Source organism: Zootermopsis nevadensis, unplaced genomic scaffold (genome assembly GCF_977971745.1).
Source record: "Zootermopsis nevadensis isolate Lab colony 2312 unplaced genomic scaffold, Znev_1.0 Znev_ptg000010l, whole genome shotgun sequence".
Taxonomy (NCBI): domain Eukaryota; kingdom Metazoa; phylum Arthropoda; class Insecta; order Blattodea; family Termopsidae; genus Zootermopsis; species Zootermopsis nevadensis.
This window is the reverse complement of record NW_028259142.1, coordinates 2,215,836-2,232,748: the sequence shown is the minus strand read 5'-3', so window position 1 is coordinate 2,232,748 and position 16,913 is coordinate 2,215,836. Positions and strand designations below refer to the sequence as shown.

The 16,913-nt window shown below is 43.1% G+C and overlaps 1 protein-coding gene across 4 annotated transcripts in view; it reads right to left on the bottom strand.

Annotated features, from left to right (window-relative positions):
• Positions 1 to 16,913, bottom strand: part of trc (Serine/threonine-protein kinase tricornered) — a 74,739-nt gene that overhangs the window by 15,175 nt on the left and 42,651 nt on the right. Inside the window, exon 1 of one of the 4 annotated variants that reach the window (XM_022063342.2) lies at positions 1,779 to 1,931. The exons of the other annotated variants lie outside the window; for them this stretch is intronic. The gene's annotated coding sequence lies outside the window, so the exon portion shown is untranslated. Of the gene's footprint in view, positions 1 to 1,778; positions 1,932 to 16,913 lie in introns of those variants that run through there. 4 annotated transcript variants of the gene reach the window in all.

Sequence of the window (16,913 nt, the reverse complement as noted above, 5' to 3'; positions counted from 1 at the left end):
TTAGAAAGAAATTAAATTATTATCGATAATATGATATAATATCAATGTATTGGGGGTAAGGTGGCATGCATCCAAACGAAGCGACAATTTTACTTAATTTTAGTTTGTTTTAAACTAAAACTACTCCTCAGATCCACGTAAATGAACATCTGTTGTCCGACTTTAAAATGAAACCTGTCAGACGACCAGTGATTTGTCAGTAACTTTACTGAAACAAAATTAACAATAATAAAGCAGAAGTCTGAAAATTGAATAAAATAAGGAGAACGGCCTGTGATGAATAACATTTACGAGAGAGAAAAAAACGCAAAGTTCTGCTAACTACATGATTCACAACCTGCGAACACTGCATCTTCTGCAAGAGCTGAAAAAACAAAACAATTACGTATTGTAGCGTCTGAAAGATCTTCCGTTCTTACCGAGTAACACAGTCTGCGTCACTTGTGGTGGAAGGCGCTCATCCCACGATTATTCTTGTTGTCAAATCAAAAGTCAGGTCCACTAGATCAGATCAAGAAACATGACATCGCCGGATAAGATAAGAAATGCAAACACAATCTAATAATAACTCTGTAAGACTTGAGGTTCTCACAGCGGTGAGTATGAAGATTTCCGTCTTCTGGGTTGTTGCGCTGTGTAGTCTGGTCGATGTTAACCAACGTTTCAGAGGTCATACTGCCTCCGTCATCATCATCGCCCTGATGACGGAGGCAGTATGACTTCTGAAACGTTGGTTAACATCGACCAGACTACACAGCGCAATAACCCAGAAGACGGATATCTTAATAATAACTCTGCATTCTGCCAGTGTGTACGTAGATTTAGAATGATTCTCACTGTAAACAGCGATCATTTCCTTAAACAGCGTTAACCATTTGATCTTTGTAATGGTGAAGCGTGGTGTTTTCTTCGCGGTACGGTCTCAATTCATAAATATTATTTACGCGAGTTTCGGCTTCAGAAGGTTTACCAGCTGATCTTTGTAATGGTGAAGTATAGCGTTTTCTTTGCGGTACGGACCGATTTCTTAAATGTTATTTAGGCGAGTTACGGCTTCAAAGAGCAAAATGACCCTGTTTGTATTCGTTCCCACATAAAAAAAGCAATTAAAAACTGTATATGCACCCGTAATTGCTTACGCGTGACCCCATGAGGGGCAGGACAAGCAGAAATCTTAAGATACGGAACTTCCTAAGTTGTTACGTAACTATGATCACACAGATCGTGGGTCATGAAGGCAACACTCGGGGGGGGGGGGGGGGGTGCAGTATCCGCGAGCATCGAACGGCGTAAATCACGCTAGTTTGCTGATTAACGCTTTACAGTACAGTGGTAACAGCTATTTCTTCGAAATTAGTTGTGTTTCCTCTGAGGTAAGAAATGTATTTCGAAATATCACTACGACAAAGGTACAACGGTTGAAGGACACTAATTTTTCTGGAATACACGGCCGGGATCCTGAACAAAGCTCACTACAGTTAGCTTGAACGGTTTCATCAACCAGCAGCACGTCGTGTTGGGCAACATTTGTCCAAGCAAAGAACCTGTAAACGGTAACAAGATTTCCTAATGTGACACAATGGCGCACACACAAAGTAAGATAAACACGAGGCCACGTGATGTTATTCCGCGTGTGTGCACGGGGGCGTGGTGGGGGAGGTCCGCTAGAGGAGGCGACCGCTCGAAGATGGCCCAGATATGAAAACACAAAGGCACACAACACAACTTTCCTGCAATATGAAATCAGGAGGTTGCAAACTTCACACGCGAAAACTTACGCTCAGATCTTCAAGATAGCAACACCAACATGACACACAACACACGGACGACGAGAGCCATCGTGTGCGCGCATGACAAGCCAGCTGCTTCGCTCCTCCAAGACTTCAATCGATATGGAGGACAGGGGTCGAGTCAGCAAGGGAACTATCACAGCAGTGACTGCGGTACAGCCAGCGCTCAGTCGCTGGAAGCTGGAAACTGGGTTGTTGCTACGGCAACCAAATCCTCACGGACAAAGACGGAGACAGACGATTATGCAGCAGTACGAGAAACACTGAGAGCTGCACAAACGAGTTCTAGTAACCTGGAGGAAACACTGAGGAAGACGGTGATCTCCCTCCTGGATGCCTATGAATCTAAGGCGATATTTTTGAGGATTCCCCGACTTGCACGAGGCAGAGGCAGTGAGTCGACGCGAAAAGTGTAGGGACTTTTTACTCGCTTAAGTTGGCCCTTCACTTTAAGGGAAAAACAAAGAGCTAGGCTGAATATTTAAGCCCGAAAAGAAATAATTGACAGGATAGGCGAAATTAAATATAATTTTCACAATTGAATAAAAATTTCCTTGGATATTATCCATCGTCTAGTAAATATAAAACGTAAAATGACGTTTCGGAGATGGGACTCTATCTCCGTCTTCAGGTTCCTACACAGTTGGGCCCACTAGATAGAGCTAATCTAGTGGGCCCAACTGTGAAGGAACCTGAAGACGGAGATAGAGTCCCATCTCCGAAACGTCGCTCTATCTAGTGGGCCCAACTGTGTAGGAACCTGAAGACGGAGATAGAGTCCCATCTCCGAAACGTCGCTCTATCTAGTGGGCCCAACTCTGTAGGAACCTGAAGACGGAGATAGAGTCCCATCTCCGAAACGTCGCTCTATCTAGTGGGCCCAACTGTGTAGGAAGGAACCTGAAGACGGAGTTAGAGTCCCATCTCCGAAACGTCGCTCTATCTAGTGGGCCCAACTCTGTAGGAACCTGAAGACGGAGATAGAGTCCCATCTCCGAAACGTCGCTCTATCTAGTGGGCCCAACTGTGTAGGAAGGAACCTGAAGACGGAGTTAGAGTCCCATCTCCGAAACGTCGCTCTATCTAGTGGGCCCAACTCTGTAGGAACCTGAAGACGGAGATAGAGTCCCATCTCCGAAACGTCGCTCTATCTAGTGGGCCCAACTGTGTAGGAAGGAACCTGAAGACGGAGTTAGAGTCCCATCTCCGAAACGTCGCTCTATCTAGTGGGCCCAACTGTGTAGGAAGGAACCTGAAGACGGAGATAGAGTCCCATCTCCGAAACGTCGCTCTATCTAGTGGGCCCAACTGTGTAGGAAGGAACCTGAAGACGGAGATAGAGTCCCATCTCCGAAACGTCGGTCTATCTAGTGAGCCCAACTGTGTAGGAACCTGAAGACGGAGATAGAGTCCCATCTCCGAAACGTCGTTTTACGTTTTATATTTACTAGACGATGGATAATATCCAAGGATATTTTTATTCAATTGACTCTTCACCATCGTCAAGAAGTTTTAGATTTGATATAATTTTCACAGACCTATTATTTATTTAATGACACTGTCAGCAGCTTGGACTCTATGGAAAGTCGTCAAATGACGTAATTAATGCACTGAAGGGAAGTGATCGTGGTGTAATTGAAAGGTGCTATCCCATCACGTCTGGAGAAACTTAAGGGTCTCCTTTCAAGGTGGGAAATTTTTGGATCCGCTGATGTTGATGGAAATTTGCAATGCGGGAGGACAGAATGGAACCAGCATCCTCGATGCGCCGCCCACCGAAAAATGAGATCACTCGATGGCAAAACAAACGACCTGATTCCCAACCTCCGTCGTTCAAAGATCTGCTGCTCCTTTCTCTCAGGAGATGGCACCATACGATAAATACACCCATTTCCAGGTCTTAGGTGGGATTAAAGAACACAGCAACGGGAATCACCGAGCGATCACAAAACAAATTGGATCGGGAGGGAGGGAGTGGTCGTTTCTCAGCCACTGCTCGCCTTGCATCTTCGGTTTTCAATGACGCTTTACCAACGACATGGGTTACTGACCTGCAGCGTCGAATAACGGGACACTATGAATGACGAATACAAATGAACGTGGGAGGGAGTACTATATCGGGATATGCCTGGAGTGACTGAGGAAAATCTCGGGAAAAATATAGCAGCAGCCGATCAAATTTCAGAATAAATATATTAATTTTAATCATTCATTTGGCTACTAAACTCCACAGTAAGGCTTTGACCGGGATGTTCTTTTGTTAAATCTTATGTGGTACCGCCTAATTCGACTTCTAATGGTTAAGTGAAGTGTTTTCTTCGCGGTACGGTCTGGATTCGTAAATATTATGAAGACGAGCTTCGGCTTCAAAGGGTTAACCAGCTGATTTTCGTAATGGTTAAGTGAAGTGTTTTCTTCGCGGTACGGACTGAATTCATAAATAATATTCAGACGATCTTCGGCTTCAAAGGGTTAATTAGACCCAATTTTTCTCGATAGGTTTAGTGAGATTATTACGTGGTTGGCGAAACTGCCTTTCTCACACTGTCATCCGATGGACCAATGACACACGACCTCTACAGTTCCACGACGAGGAACACAGCGACTCGTGACTCATCCATCGGTGAACCAGATTCGTTCCGTTCATTAATTTAGATATGTCGAACGAATTTTATTACCTTGATTCTGGCTAAATAGGTTTCATGAGGTCGTAACAAGTGCATCTACCACAGTCATGCACCCGCGACACACTGAAACGGCTGGACGCAACATCATTCTTTGAACAGCGGCTAAAATTCCGCTATGAATTAATCATTCCAGCTGCAGAGCAATGGAAACACATGCAAGATTTATACAGCGGAGCGTCAATCTATAAATCATTGTGTCTGACGCGGGTGCCACGTTCAAAACAGCAGTTTGCTCGTTTCTAAGCCAAATTCACTACTCGATATTCCGAGAATGAAGGTAATTTCGACACAAAGCAGAATTTGAAAATTCAAAATTTCGATCAAATGCTCGACACGGAATTAACAAATGGAAAACGAGAAAAGACGGCTTAGGAAATGTAAGTTTCTCGATGTCATGTTCAACTCCACGGAATATCATCATTTATGGAAACCGAAGGTTCATAATCAAGGATTTTTAATATGAATTTCCAGTTTCACTCGGCAACAAGCAAATAAAGAAACAAAAGCTACGAGAGAAACAATGAACAGGCATCGCCGGCGATGATTCACGTTGAATGCATGCATGTACACTGCAACACCTGCGCCTGACCAACCCGCAACCGTTTGCGTAAAGTGAATGTTTCGTATTCCGAGCTGACGAGAAATGAGCAACGCTTTATCTCCATACTATACCGGGTGTTCCACGAGTCCTCAACTACAGGCAAACTCAGTTATTTTATAGTTTACAAAAAAAATGTACAGGGGGGCAGGGGTGTTGCAAACAACGTGTTTCCAATCCAAAGTATCGCGATTTGCAACCTGGGAGGAGCCGTTATGGCTGCCCTTCACAAACAGTGAAAAGCTACTGTAATCGTTCGCTAATCAAGACTGCCGACTTCCTCCAGTGATAACTCGTTAGGATTAACGCCTTCTTAATAGTCAGTCGACACAGAAGCGCTGGTATGCGACCCTCATGTTTACAACTAAAATCCCGGAGATACATCTATCGGTCCAGGAGCGTTTTCACAATGACTTTATATCACTGCCGGGTCTGAGAATTGTTCAACAGAAATACCGTACACACAAACGATATTTTGCTTTCGATCAGGAACGACTTTTTTTTCTTCTAACTTTCTACTCGGAGGTAAATTTTATTATGCGAACGGCGATGTTATAATACGATGAACGTGCAAAATACTGCGAGACTCCGGAACAGTGAACAGCTTTCACTTGCCTGAAATGGTGTTAATAACAGAATCATTTGATAAGCCACTTCTTAGGAGAAAGAGATCGTATCAACTCCCCCCCTGCTGATTCCTCCTTGGTCGCCTGAGGGCATCAGCAGCGTAGCTTCCGGTTCTAGTAAACGTAAGAATTCAAATGGCGCGATTGTTCGACTCATATTTAAATACGCGCTCAAACTACATGCAACAACTACCAGACTGGATGATTTCACAACATGATTTTAAAACCTTTCCCCTGCTAGTAGATACGAAAGGATGAATGTAGCAGAAGTTATACAAAACGTTGAGTAGCCCTTGATTTAAATATTGCTAGGACAGTCCGTAATAACAGAATGATGAAACAAAGTCCTCTGACCGTCGCCAAATCAGGCTTGGACAAGAGCCGAGAAAACAGAGCAATTGTTCGTCAACACGCGGAGGGCTCAGGCCAGCGCAGACGGAGAAATTGCGCAAGACAAAATGGTAACACGTCACACACCGTCAGTCGACAAAGCTTTCACTACTCCACCTCGATCACCGTGCAGCTGTTTCTTTGTTTTCCCTTCCTTGTGCAAAAACAAATATCACGCAACAACAACAACAATAAGAGTGAAGACATAAATATCTGGCTCTAACCATCCGAACGAATCTCACGCAAGCTGAAAAGTGTTTCCGCGAGGTTACCCCAAAATTCGTCCTTTTGGCATAAATAATACAGACACCGACGTATTTTAAAGAAAACACAACCAATAATCTGAAATACATTATCATTTTCTGGGACAAAAAAATTCAGAAGCTGAATAACGCAACATACGGACCTCAGTTATTTTTAAGATTAAGGCTTCACCTCTAAGTTCAAACATCTAATTTCAATCGGACAATCAGAATTTAAAACCGCCACGGTGGTCTAACGGTCAGAACACTAGGGTCCCGGGTTCAATTCCCGGTGGTGCTCAAATTTATAACTTGTGTTGGGCAAGGCCGTGGTCTAGGCAACACGGAGTTTTCCTCCGTGGCATTCCAACAATTACTCCATTCACACACAGAAGAAGGCAATGGCAAACCACTTCTGGATCATCTGCCAAGAACGTATATGAACAGGTCCCAGTCCGAGAAAAGGATGGAAGGATCCTGTTCATATGGACGTGTCGTCAGACAGAACACTAAATAAAAATAATAAATCAGAATTTGACAGAACACCAAAGATAACTAGTGGCCGATGACAGAATAATAATATTAAAATGAAACTCAAATAGGGTATGTGGAATGGACTGGATTCAAGCGGCTGAGGACAGCGACAAGTGTCGAGCTCTTGCGAGTACGACGACGAACTTCATGGTTCCATAAAAGGCGGGGAATTTCAACGTTGAACAAAGCGACTGTGACCGTTTTGAGAAGGAATCTGCTACATGAATTTAGTTTTTAGATCATTCCTTCCGCAGGCAGAACACTGTCCATATGTTACGCACGAGACTAGTTTAAAATTTCAATGAGAACGTCACATCTAATTATCCATCTGCCTGTCCATCCGCTGCAGTTGATTTACAAGTACAGCGTTCGAGTCCTTTGCCGGTGTGGCACCACGATTAACTTCGGCAGCTACCGGAAGACTGTCTTATCTGCAGGACCTCGGATGCCACAAGGTCTTTCCGGCTGTCAGTACATCCGATGATGAATTACGTACAAAACGACTAAACCTCCGACAGGAATCTTATCGAATCATCATCATTAAATAAGCAAAGTTATTAATCATACGCCCCCTTATGCTGACATAAATAGAAATCTTGACGTCACTCAGACACTGCATTACAACGAACAAATTGTGCTGGTGGTTTTGTTATTCACTTAAATAAATGAAGGTAAAGCCCTTAAACATTGGTAACTATATATACCACCTGCTTAAAACTCTGCTTTTCAGGTGTTTCGTATGAAACAAAATAATTGCTATTATTTTTAAGAAAAAGCACAAAACTGCGTGACCTTGAAACTGACGGGCGTCGTGTATCAGATAAATTCGCACTTCAAGGATTAATCCGATCAATGTTTCGTAATAATATTGTTGTGGAACAGCTGTAGACCCGACTGACAGGTTAAGAAAACAAACAACAGAATTCACATGAACAAACAAGCGGGAAAATGCATTAGCTACACTGTGTAATACACGTGAAAATTCACGAAAGGTCGTCTATTTGTTATATAACTATATTGTTATTAGTCTACCGTTTTTTGTTTCACGAAGTTAAGATATTAAACTGACAGGCAAACTTCTAACCAGGTAAAGTGCACGGTGGTCTAGCGGTTAGAACGCTGGCCTTGTAATCCTGGGGTCTCGGGTTCGATTCCCGGCGCTGCCCGAATTTATAACTTGTGTTGGGCAAGGCCGTGGTCTAGGCAACACGGAGTTTTCCTCCGGGGGCTTCCCCGGTTTCTCCGTGGCATCCCAACAATTACTCCATTCACACACAGAAGAAGGCAATGGCAAACCACTTCTGGATCATCTGCCAAGAACGTATATGAACAGGTCCCAGTCCGAGAAAAGGATGGAAGGATCCTGTTCATATGGACCTGTCGTCAGACAGAACACTAAATAATAATAATAATAAAGTGCATTGCAGTAAAAACACTGCAGCAATGGCATTCCGTTGGCACGCTCGAGAAGGGTGGTAACCTCGTCTCCAGGATTTACCACAAAAAGAGACAAAACGCTATAAAAGGAGTCCGAGGGGGAGGGACTTCCTGTATCCGGATCAAGACTTTAACCTCGAACCTCCTGGATACGAAGCAGGAGCGTGTACCCGTCCCTTTGTCACGTAAAGAGACTTCAGCTTTCCGATACGAGCCTCAATTACGACAATCTTACTGTTTTCTGGCGACTTTAGCGTGACAGTGGTGACGGGACGACTCTTTCTTGTCAAATGAAGGGGTTTAAAACAAAAAAGGGGTAGGATGAGAGGGTGGTACGAAGAAAATAAAATAAATATCTTGTTTTAAAGATAATTACGACCGCGATGAAAGTCCATCACGCTGAGACGTCCGTCAAATATTTCATTTACAAGAAATACCTCTAAAGTGACGATGACAATTGGACGACAGATCCGACCTGGAGATTCGACGTGCACATTCCCATAAACAAAGCAGACATCAAGAGAATTTCACTGAAAATCGAATTTCCGGTAATACGCAAGTGATGGGACTCCTGCCTGATACCAACACGAAGAATAAACATGAGACACTGCTTCGGCCTGTATACGTCGTCGTGGCAAACATCCTGACGGCACACGAGTTCTGGGGCATCCACAGAAAGAGCTGTGGCCCTGTATTTCCGGGGGAAGGAACAAAGACGCAATTATGAAGCACTCAGCTGCACAAACACAACAACACATACCGCTACAGAACGCAAGCAAGTTATCGTATCAATCCTGTGCGGAAGTTAGCAACAACGGTCTGCAGTAACGGTACATCTCTTACCTGCTAATCTAGTTCATTTTTAATTTTTCCAACTTTCCGACCCTCGCTTTATTTTGCTATCATCCTTTACGTCGGGAGAGACGCCATCTTAATCCACGCGCAAAACAGTCGTATGCGTCCACAAACGAGGCGGCTTGTCCAAGGCAAACTAGCGGGCCACACACAGCATTTCCAAAATACATCAACATCGTTGGGTCATTATAATTATGAAATATAAGCGCACGCATCCTGGGGGACATTACAAATGCGTACAGAATTTCGATAGAAAAGAGACGACTCGGAAGACATAAGTGTAGATGGAAGGATAACATCAAGACATTGTAAGTTCCATCGCAGGGCTGCAGATTTCATCTTCATGGCGACAGGTGCCTGTACAGTTACATGAAAGAATGTAAATGAAACATAAAATGACTTCTCAACACAACACGACTCGCGAAGGACCGGAGTTCAAGGGATTTTTTTTTATCCAAGCCAGCTAAAGGTGTAAGTCAACCCTCAAAACACTTACGATTACCTGCTGAATCACCTGGCTGATAACTGGCCATTATCAGGGCGGAGTTGGCTTCAATACTCCCAGACTTTCACGCACTGATAAATATCCGTTCGAAACAAGCGTTTCGGCCACCCGCCATATTTCACACGTTCTTCTACTTATGGAAATCCAAATATCAACCAAACAATTCTAGTGGCGTTTTACGGTACGCCTGTTTCCAGGTATACGCTCCTGCTTCGTATTCGGAAGGTCCCGGGTTTCGTTGTTCTCCTAAGTCCTTCCAGGCAAAATGCCAGGATTATTCCTAAAATTCCCAAATCATTTATCGTTACCATTCTACGCTCTTACGGTCTGATGTACTGACCACCAACAAACACATTTCAAGCACAACCATCGCCTTAAGAATTAACAGAACAATGCATGTCGTTCGAGCTGTTTTATAAATTCCTGCGACGAATGACCCGCACGTGAATGTAACGGGCGAACTAGACGTGACATACGACACGCCACTGTCCTATAAAGCAACACTGGATTATAAAAGCAGCAACATCTAGGACAATAGCCTTAATAAATATGCATGACCATCGAACATTTGCCTTGCGTATGGACAAACCTACTACGGGTGCTGACACGACTCCGACATGGTCGACGCATTCCTGGGTGGCTACCGGAACAACCAGGCCACGAGGAAAGGCACCTCTAATGCCGAACTCGAGCCAGCTTGACCATCTTAGTGACCGTACCGACGTATAGTTGACGTGGCAGACAGGTCAAGGTAATGTCACAGTCACAATATAAGTCGCGGAGTTTGCCAAATAGAGGGTTTTAACATTTTCAACGTCATTCGAAGGTCAATTTTTGGAATACATATTCCTACCGATCTGTTGGAGTCTTAGTGACCAAGTTCATGTAGGTTTGAGGTCATGCATAGGTCAACGTTACCTCAAGATCACAATAACATAAGTCCAAGGTTTTGAAGAATAAGGGCCTTTGAAATTTTCAGTCACTCGACAGTAATTTTTCAAACGTATATTTTTGCCAATGTGTAAGAACCTGATGGACCATACTCATGTCAGTTTGAGGTCATGGATAGGTCAACGTTACCTCAAGATCACAATAACATAAGTCCAAGGTTTTGAAGAATAAGGGCCTTTGAAATTTTCAGTCACTCGACAGTAATTTTTCAAACGTATATTTTTGCCAATGTGTAAGAACCTGAATGACCATGCTCATGTCAGTTTGAGGTCATGCATAGGTCAACGTTACCTCAAGATCAAAATAACATCAGTCCAAGGTTTTGAAGAATAAGGGCCTTTGAAATTTTCAATTACTCGACAGTAATTTTTCAAACGTATATTTTTGCCAATGTGTAAGAACCTGAATGACCATAGTCATGTCAGTTTGAGGTCATGGATAGGTCAACGTTACCTCAAGATCACAATAACATAAGTCCAAGGTTTTGAAGAATAAGGGCCTTTGAAATTTTCAGTCACTCGACAGTAATTTTTCACACGTATATTTTTGCCAATGTGTAAGAACCTGAATGACCATTCTCATGTCAGTTTGAGGTCATGGATAGGTCAACGTTACATCAAGATCACAATAACATAAGTCCAAGGTTTTGAAGAATAAGGGCTTTTGAAATTTTCAGTCACTCGACAGTAATTTTTCATAAATATATTTTTGCCAATGTGTAAGAACCTGAATGACCATACTCATGTCAGTTTGAGGTCATGGATAGGTTAACGTTACCTCAAGATCACAATAACATAAGTCCAAGGTTTTGAAGAATAAGGGCCTTTGAAATTTTGAAAATGTCGGCGAATTATACAATCACTTTTCATGCAGTTTCCATCTTGATGTGACGCAGCTCAGGCTCGTACATACTTTGTGTCAAGCATGCCAACTACTCTAATCGCAACACGATCCATGGGATGACGCAAACAGCCACAAACACCACCACCGCGATAATACGCGTTATGACCGGTAGTTACTTTCATATCACCTGAGACTGGACGATGACTTCATAAGCGATATCGCAGTGTCGTGTCATGTACGCGGTTCCCGGAAAAACTATTTTACACAAAACACTTCCGAGTAAAATTAATTCCAACGCGAAATAGTATCTCAGAATATTTCTATCGAAAATACTGACGTAAATAAGTCGACGTAGTCCTGCTACGAGTCAACAGAGAAAGAGAATGTACACGGATCGTGGGTGCTTGGACACAGGGTTCTAAAGAAAACGTTGAAACCTCCGAGAAGGAGATATGTACAAAGACAAATCGTTTCAAAAATCTTGATGGAAAGAGTCCACTTGAGAGACCTAAGCACAGATGTGAGGATAATATTAAAATTTACTATAAAAAAAATATGGACTGCGTTCATCTTGCTGCGGATAGGCACACTGGCGGATTTTTTTAAAACAAGACAATGAACCTTCTATGCAGGTCGGGAAATTTTCTGACCAAATGAGCGACTATTAGATTCACAATACGGATTCTCTATTCTATGAGGTCAGTTAACCATTTCGAAGGATTATTAACCGCATAAAATCGAACAATATTTAGCCCAGAATCGCAAAATTTCAATTTACCAAAAAAAAAAAAATCATGCCGGCTGGCTGGCAGCCTCAGTACTGCAAAACCTACAATAAAAGCAATAAAAGAAGGTAAATAAAACTCTGTTCTGATGAAGATTTTACTACTCCAACTACATAAATACATTTAACTGCTTCAGGTCACCCAATATGACGGCAATAAGGAAACGAATGTACGGTCTAGAACGATTATTACATTTCAAGCTTCGGTTCTAACATAAATATACACTGTGACTGTAAAGCAGTCAGAATTGTCAATGAAACTCAATTCTACTGCGCAAGTTTAATATCGTTACAACCCAAATCCAACAAAAATCCATTGGGAGGAAAAAATCTTCGACATAAATCTAGGATCCCATTCTACAACGGTATATTTTCTTTACACAAAAGCACCTCTGCCAGGGATGTTTAGGTTTGTTGTGTTACTTAAACAAAATCAAAATCGTCTTTAAAATCTGCAGTTTCAAAGCAAATTTACTTCTTAGTTTGAAGGTTGTAAATATCCAAACTTCCTTATTTGTTTGGCTCTGGCAGACAATGCCTCACTAGCAGTTGAACGTGTATCATCTTGAGGAGGGCATGAAAACTATTTATAATGCCCCACGTCACTTCAGGTAAATACTGGTAAGAACAGTTAGCTTGAACCGTCTGAGCGTGGTTTTATCAGCAGCGTACGGTGCTGTATGAAAGGGTCAACGGAACACAGTACACGTATCACTCCGCGGAGAGCAAATTGGAACGAAGTCTGCTGTATCTCCTTCAACACCGCTGTGTCAACTGAAAATAGCGCTGAATAGGACAGCAATGACTGTCTGAAGACATGGTGGAAAATATTACCATTTATCTACTACACTTTCAATAAACGGACCGTTACTTACCACTGTTATGTACTGGTAATATTATTATTATTATTATTATTATTAGTGTTCTGTCTGAGGACAGGTCCATATGAACAGGATCCTTCCATCCTTTTCTCGGACTGGGACCTGTTCATATACGTTCTTGGCAGATGATCCAGAAGTGGTTTGCCATTGCCTTCTTCTGTGTGTGAATGGGATGCCACGGAGAAACCGGGGAAGCCCCCAGAGGAAAACTCCGTGTTGCCTAGACCGCGGCCTTGCCCAACACAAGTTATAAATTCGGGCACCGCCGGGAATCGAACCCGAGACCCCAGGATTACAAGGCCAGCGTTCGAACCGCTAGACCACCTCATCTTATTATTATTTAGTGTTCTGTCTGACGACAGGTCCATATGAACAGGATCCTTCCATCCTTTTCTCGGACTGGGACCTGTTCATATACGTTCTTGGCAGATGATCTAGAAGTGGTTTGCCATTGCCTTCTTCTGTGTGTGAATGGAGTAATTGTTGGGATGCCACGGAGGAAAACTCCGTGTTGCCTAGACCACGGTCTTGCCCAACACAAGTTATAAATCTGAGCACCACCGGGAATTGAACCCGGGACCCCAGGATTACAAGGCTAGTGTTCTGACCACTAGACCACTGTTATGTACTGGTAATATATGACACGATATGTGTATTCAATCCGTCATACGCAAATTTAATCGCGTGGGAAATGCATCCCCTGTTTTTCCCCACACACACCAGACCCTTTGAATCACATAAAATATCATACGTATTCCTGAGTTTAATCCATTTCTCTAAAAGGATGTGTGATCTATATTTCCAGACTGCACTCTATAAAATTTCTTTACTACTCAGAACTCCAACACAGGACACTGCATTGGCGGGGTAAGCGAATCGCCCTGGGCGATATTGATTCGCGTGGCACCTTGAGAACATAAATACACGTACGATTTTTCACGGCAGTAAGTCTGAAGTCTACCAGACTACACGGCGATACAACCCAGAAGACGGTCATCTTAAAAAGTACATGTAAGTTATTTCAGATGATTCCTGTTATTGTAATTTTAACTTTTCTGGATTCTTGCAAGTCTTTGTTTTTCAGCTGTAAATCCTCACACGCGGGTAATTGCCAAATACTCGAAAACATCAAGACAAGGAGTGTTAATGTGAACGAACAGCGCAGAATCAATTTACCGTCAACAAAAGCATTTTATGTACGGAATTTAAAGCTCGTATCTTTTTTCTACACCTAAAGGTACAATTTGGCTGCACGCGACAGAGACAAGCGACCGAGGCAGGCGACAGAAATGTGGGACCGAGACTGGTCGCTTCCTGTCTGCTCTCTGTACAATCGTATGAAGTACAATTACGAGCGCCAGACAAAGCACAGGAGACCGCTCTCGGACCAGTAGTGTCTCGCGACGGGCTCAGGCAGCACGTCAGTACGTAACCAAACTGCTTATGATTCAATTTGAAATAACTCCTGAAATTATCTTCTTCTAATGATAAATGATTCTTTATTAACAGACAGAAAGATCCTTCTTCGCGTCTGGTTTTGAATATTGAACTCATTAGGTTTTCTTTGTTTCTTTCGCAACAAATAACACAGCAACACATCATCTTCTTCGAGTAACCTTTTTAGAAGCATTTTTGTATTCATTTTCCACAGAATATGTGCACGTTTGTCACAACAAAACAAAGAAAACAAACACTTTGCCGCATGTCTCGGTCGTCACCTCAGAAGTGTGTGGCGACAAGCTGCGATGTGTCCGTCTCCCGTCTCTGTCGCGTGCAGCCAAATTGTACCTTAATGATGGTACACATTCCATTTTTCAAGCGTCCCCCCTGAAAACCTATTACTAAATCATGGAGACGTCTTACAATCGATGGCGCCTTAAAATCGAGGTAGTTCGGAATGCCTCAAGTTCTCAATCGCACAGCTAAATTACTTCTTCCATGCATCAAGACCATCTGGCAATCCACACACAAATCCCACAGGATTTCGGTGTAACAAGAGTTCCAACTCACCAGGGAAGTTCAATTTTCAGAACACGGTATATGTGTCCTTGTGAACACACAGGTGTGCATTTCACACTTCGGTTACAAGTCTTGTCTTGCCCTCGGCTAGCGATAACGCCAGATAAACACTGCTCTTGTAACGCAACTGATAAACACTGTAGTGGGTACATGTCCAAATCGAATCTTCATAACACACTCCCAGCTTCAAATCTAATAAAAATTGCAGACTTAAAAGCACGTCACAGCTCGGAGATAACCGGCGAACAGCAGTAAAAATAACAAGCACCAACAGATCAGTCAGAATCCGGGCCAATCAGCGAACACTGTGAAATGTATAACAAATACATGGCAATCCCTACGACTCCATTAATTCAACGAAAATCCTGTCTTCTAATTCCCACTTACGATATTCAATCAACATTTGCCACAAGGAACACTCTTTTGTTTTAATACCACATAAGTAACCACCCCCCCCGCCAAGGTGGTCTAGCGGTTAGAACGCTAGCCTTGTAATCCTGGGGTCTCGGGTTCGATTCCCGGCGGTGCCCGAATTTATAACTTGTGTTGGGCAAGGCCGTGGTCTAGGCAACACGGAGTTTTCCTCCGTGGCATCCCAACAATTACTCCATTCACACACAGAAGAAGGCAATGGCAAACCACTTCTGGATCATCTGCCAAGAACGTATATGAACAGGTCCCAGTCCGAGAAAAGAATGGAAGGATCCTGTTCATATGGACCTGTCGTCAGACAGAACACTAAATAATAAATAATAATAAAGTACGACCCGTCAAAGTTGACGGGATTTTTTTTTTGCGCTGAACGCGAAACAATACAAAATACTGTTTATGATTCAACACAACAGAAACACAACGTTCGGACAGACACTTATATTAAATACGAATTAATTAAATTTCTGGGGCGATCGGTCGCATCAATTCGGTAAAGTCCCAACGCTTCGGGGTCCTTGTCTGTTTCCATCATCATGGAATAATAATGGTAACACTGGACGCAGCCCGGAACTGACGAGATTAGTCACCGGAGGAGGGCATACCATTCTGTCTTTTGGGTTGTAGTCCTGATGATGGAGGCAGTAAGGACCTCTGAAACACTGGTAAAATGCTACCAGACTACACGGCGCTACAGCCCGGAAGACAGCGATATTCTCTGTTTCAATCTTGTCGGAAGTTCGCAAGAAAAGATGCTGCCATTCGGTGCTAGGATCGAGGTTTTCTACTTATACTCTTCGCCTTCAGATCGCGGTAATTAATTTCTCTCGCGAAATGTTACGTATTTTGGTTTCAGTGGCAGAACGAGTGTACGCGTTCCTCCTTCCGCGTTACTTCTCCCGTACGTCTCGCTGACGTAGCCTGAATGCAAATCGGCTGACGGACACGTCAGCGGCTGGTAGATGACCGTGGGGCCAAATAACTCCATTCAGTGCTCTTACCCTGGTGTTTCCACAAAGCCGCTAGTTCAACAGCCACCTACCCGAAATAATGCGAATTATACACAAGCCAACTCCATTACATTCTTCCAGCAAATCCGTACGAGAACAAACAGAAGACATAACAAATCTCCATGACGAAACCTTTAACTAAGGCCTTCCACGAATGTTACGCCATTCGGTATTCAGGGCAATTCGTGTAGAATAATGATGAGTACACGTGACGCAAATTTAAAATGCGTTGGGCAGGGTTAAAATTCCTACTTTCTCGTTAGAGGGCGCAAATATGACGAAGATAAAAACTATACAAAGTGAAACAAACAAAGAAATGTCAGCAGTGCAGG